The sequence below is a fragment of the Cryptomeria japonica genome, chromosome 9 (assembly GCF_030272615.1).
Source record: "Cryptomeria japonica chromosome 9, Sugi_1.0, whole genome shotgun sequence".
NCBI classification, from domain to species: domain Eukaryota; kingdom Viridiplantae; phylum Streptophyta; class Pinopsida; order Cupressales; family Cupressaceae; genus Cryptomeria; species Cryptomeria japonica.
In genome coordinates this window covers 440,541,672-440,546,846 of record NC_081413.1, presented here as the reverse complement: position 1 = coordinate 440,546,846, position 5,175 = coordinate 440,541,672, and positions in this window count along the sequence as shown.

Here is a 5,175-nt window from a genome sequence, read left to right as displayed (position 1 = left end):
AGCCATTGAATCTTTCTCCAACATAAGGGACAAGAATAAAAACTAAGTGTAGCTCCCATAAAAATTTACTAGAACACCACCCTCAATTCCATCATTTACAATGATTTTTTCACTTATTTTTTTCTCATCCACGTTGAAGGAGGAGGTTTTACACTTCTGCACTTTATAATCACATTCGCCAATGCTGCTACAGATTGCATAAATTATGAAATTTGTTGCATTGATATGATATAACCTGTCACATTCTCTCAAAATGGAAACAACAAGGATGCACTTCATCTATACCCAACTTGGTTATGGAAGATACATTCTTTTCTTTTGGACCATTTCGCCATAAATTTAATGCACGGGCATGAGCCAGGTCGGGCCCCAAAGTGGGTCTGACAATTTTTTTTTTCATTTTCATTGAACTGACCTTCGATATGCCTCACGAACCTTAAATATACCTTTGGAATTGATCGACGCCATTTTCGGATCATCAAACTGAGTTTTGCAACTTTCAGGCACTTACGCCACATTTTCACATTTAATCGCGAAGACGTAATTTTCAAACCAGTCAAAACACCTTTCTAGACCTTGCCATCTGATAGGTGTGTACTCTGATATAAAAGCATGAACTCTACCAAACAGTTTTTCAAGACGAATCCCGAGAGAAGAGATATTAATGATAAAAAATGACCAAATGGCTTTGTTGGCACTGTGGACTTGATGAAGTCAATGTGCAGGCAACTCATGATGCCTTTCTTAAAAATATCAAAGGATCTTCACAGACCCTCAAATCTGAGACATAGGTACCTTGAAGTACATATCAAATCTTTGAATTCTTAGTTTGACCAAAATTCTGACTGCGTGCAAATGGTGTGCTCATGAAAATAGCTACATTAACTGATGCAACAATGAAAGTACGGATCACTGAAACAGATGGCCTAAGAAACCCTTTTGAAAACCGATCAAATGGATTGGCACGAGCTTGAAATTTGAAACATATATTTTCATTTATATCAACAATAGCCCAAAACAAACATTCTGGCATGACACTTACTAAGGCAACTTTTACACTTATGCAAAACAAAGCTCCGACTAGGTCCTGAAACAGGGACTTGTCAAAACATACAAATTGCAAACAGATCGAGCTTTGAAAACTAAGCAAATGGATTGCTAGAGACTTGAAAGTTTGCATGATGACTCAAATTTATGCATAGAATTGAATCCATTTTGAAATTATTCATGACGATCAACAAGGAAAAAGATATAGGAGCTCAAAGTAGGCTACTCAATAAAATTTGCATTTACACATAACATGCACTTTCAGCTCACCCCTTGAAATGGGTACCTGATAAACTGATCCAAACTGAAAACTGAAAGTTGCAACACACTTCATAGGCCAAATGAAAGGTGTAGGACACATTTCCCAAGCCTTTCCCTTTAAAAATCAATTGGCTCCATTTTACCCCCTCTCTAACTAGGCCACCTGAATGAGATTAGGTGCCTTTCTGAAAATGCAATATCAAGATTTCAAAATGGGGCTCAAATCTTGACTCAAATTTAATGAGTCCCAATGGTGGCTCTGGCTGGGGATGGTTGATTGCAAGATCAACACAAAAATTCAGAATCTATGGTTAAGTAGACCACCCAAAAATGGATCACTCTCTTCTCTTCTCAAAAGCAAAGGGCTTCCTTATTCTACCCAAACAACAAGGCACTTTATTGAAAACCACACAACTAAAGAAAAGTAACTATACAAAATATACAAACATACTTATGACTAATCATAAACTGCTCCAAACAATCTTAGCATTTACCTCTGTCAAAAATCTGATTCTCATCACCTGACATCATGATCCAAACAAAGGTACCTTTCAACAACAACTGAGCATAATCCTTATAATCAACCTATTTCATCTCATTCCTATAACAGCTGGTGTGCATACCTTTGGCCTAATTTTGAACTTTGTAATCACACACTACTTCAACAAAAGTAAAATCATGAGACAAATCACAATAGAGGCCTTCCCATAAGCTGCCATACATTTCACTATCCCAATCAATTCTATTATTTGCAAAGGCATCATCATGCCGAACTTAAAAAATAAAGCATTCAATCTCAACATTGTAATTCTCATCATCACATGCCTTATTACCATTTAAATTCATAGAATGAGGGACATTACTATCCAATTGATGCAAACAAGGAACATAAATATCATGATCCAGATGTGATACTTCACTATGCTGATCACACCCTATATTATCCTTGTTTATCAAACTCAACACATCCGCATTCTCAATATCCCATTCATGGAAAAGAATGCATACCTCTGGCTAAAACAAATCCTCAGCTAAGTCTTTTTCATTCAGACTTATATCCACCTAAAAAACTTCCATTTGTGGTCTGAAATAATCAACACACAACCCATGCCTCTTATCTTCATCATGAAGTAAATTCTTACAACACATGCTACCATTGTTCGCAACTACATCAACATTACAAACTTGTTCAACACAAGGGAAAACTTCAGCATTTTCATCAATGAAATCAACACCATGAACATTAGTATAAAGGCAAAGAACTCCATATTCGATTCAAGCATGCTATCAACATTCACATTCTCTTCATGGTACTTCAAATTATGAAAGCATTCAAATATGGGCTCATTTAAATATGAAAATAGAACATTATATGTACTTTCACATACATTTTTATCTTTAAAAACACTTTCATTTTCAGATTCATGACTGAAGTATATAACTTGGTCTCCCTATATATCATCTTCACAAGATTAATAATGAGAATTCTCATAACCATCATCAGCTGCATGACTGACATTCATTTGCTGATCAAAAGAAAATGAATAACTCGTGCCAAGATCATTCTCATTCTGAAATTGCTCTTCATTGTTCATTTGTATACCTTCAAGGTGTTGAAAATTGAACTTAGTATCCTCATAATTGGCAGCACCACTCCATTCTGAAACACATTCATCACTGGGTATACTTGCATTGAAAACATCATTAACATCCACAATTTCATTTTCAGTTTTATCAGACTTAAACAAAATCTGATTTACATCATATTGCACATTTTCACTTGCATAATCAGCAACATTTGGTGATCCCTCAGTATTTGGTATTTCAACATCAAATACATCAACAACATGTAAAGATCGATGGTCATCATCCTCATTAATTTCATTATCATTAACCTTGGGAGATACATGATTTACTTGATGATTTGCAGTCCACATAATCAGCATAACCGGCATACAAATCAAATGGTACATATCCTTTATATATATATATATCTATCTTTGTATCAGCATTATCACAACATTTCCCATTGATCATTCCATCATTACTGTGAGAGACAACCGACATTAACAGTAGAGATTCTTGACTCTCATTTAAATTTGAATTACATGTATTAGCAAAACCATTTGGAACAATAGAGCTAGACACACCTTGACAAGGAATGATTTGTTCAGCTTCACATGGTATTTCACCATTGAAGGTGTTTTGGCAAGAAACAACAACAGACACAAATCTCTTGGATATCCCAAATTTCAAATTATTTTCAATGTCCCTAGCTGTGTTAAAAGCTTCATACAAAGTTTCGGGTTCTTTGTTTCTTAATAAGAAACCCATCTTCTTACCAAAAGCACTCATATAAATATCTAGACATACTTTATCATCAAATTTATACTTCCTGGAAATTTTAGACAATGTTTGTGAAAACCTGATATTAAATGTTGGTACCAATTCATCTTCCCTAATTTGTATGTAAGTGAACTCTTTCAGCATATCATAATCACTCACCTTTTCATCAAATTGGTCTATGAAATCTGAAATTAATTCTTCCCATGAGGAAATACAATCTGCCGACAAAAAGGAAAACTAATCCCTTGCATCCTCTTTCAGTGATTGAACAAATAACTTCATGCAAACATCTTCTTGACAAATTTCAAACTCTCCCATCAAATCTAAAAATCTTTTCAAATGTTGACATGCTGATTCTAATTTCTTCCCACTAAATATTGGCAAATACTTTCTAATTTTTGTGGGTATGGGATTTGGGTAACCTGGAACATCTTTGAAATTTAGAGAAGCATAGTACTTCATACTAAAACCTTTCCTATTACATGGTTGTGACACTTCACTAGGCATAGGCATATGTGAATAAGATCGAGGCTGAACTAATTGACTGCACATTGTGACTTCTCGAACTTCATACACAACCCCACCAAAAATTCAACAATTTCTAAATATGTCAAGATACAGATTTATCTTTTTCACTTTTTTGACATAAAACTCATGGATACTTACATATCAGAGGAAAACATATAAGATCTTGAAACTTAACAACACTTTGAATATGCAAATATTTTTGATCTTCTTCCCTTTCAACAAAGTGCAAAACACTAGATAGGGAAACTATTTTTCTATTTCAAATTTTCAGAAGAGATGTCTTGCATTGAAACTTCTGAAAATACCTAGGTGTTTGTAGCTGTAGGGCTTGTAGATCTAAAGATTAACTTCCACTTTAAGCACTGTCTTTTACCCCAGAGTCGCCACCTCTTGCATAGAGGACATTTTGAACAGCAGGATACCATTCAACATATATTTAAATTCTTTATTTACTCCTTCAATCTCGCTGCAACCAATTCACTCCAGGCTATTTAACACAAATTTGGAAAATACATCAGATTTATGTATGAACAAAAATCTTTTACTGCACTTCTCTATAAAGCTCTTATGATGAATAACTTATGTCTGTCTGCATTAACAGTGATAGCTCATATCTCTGCACCATACATCAAACAATAATAACTTATGCAATGCTAATTGCATAGAAATTCAACATTGGTATAAACCATAGAGTTGCCACCCAAATAAGGAATTGGGAAAAATTTGCATACAGCTACAAGGACTTGCTCACAACTTAACAACATGAATTCATAGTTACTCTTTTATAAAATATGACATGAAAAACATATCATTCTACAGATCCAGAACAAAGAACATTCTCTTCACCATAAAATCAATTTCAACTCCATACATATACAATGGACAGACTGGCTGGATATGAAATTGACAGGACGAGGAATACATTCAACTTCTAACCTTATCAATCAAACATTTGTATCCATTTACTCCCCAACAGAGTCGCCATTTTTGTTG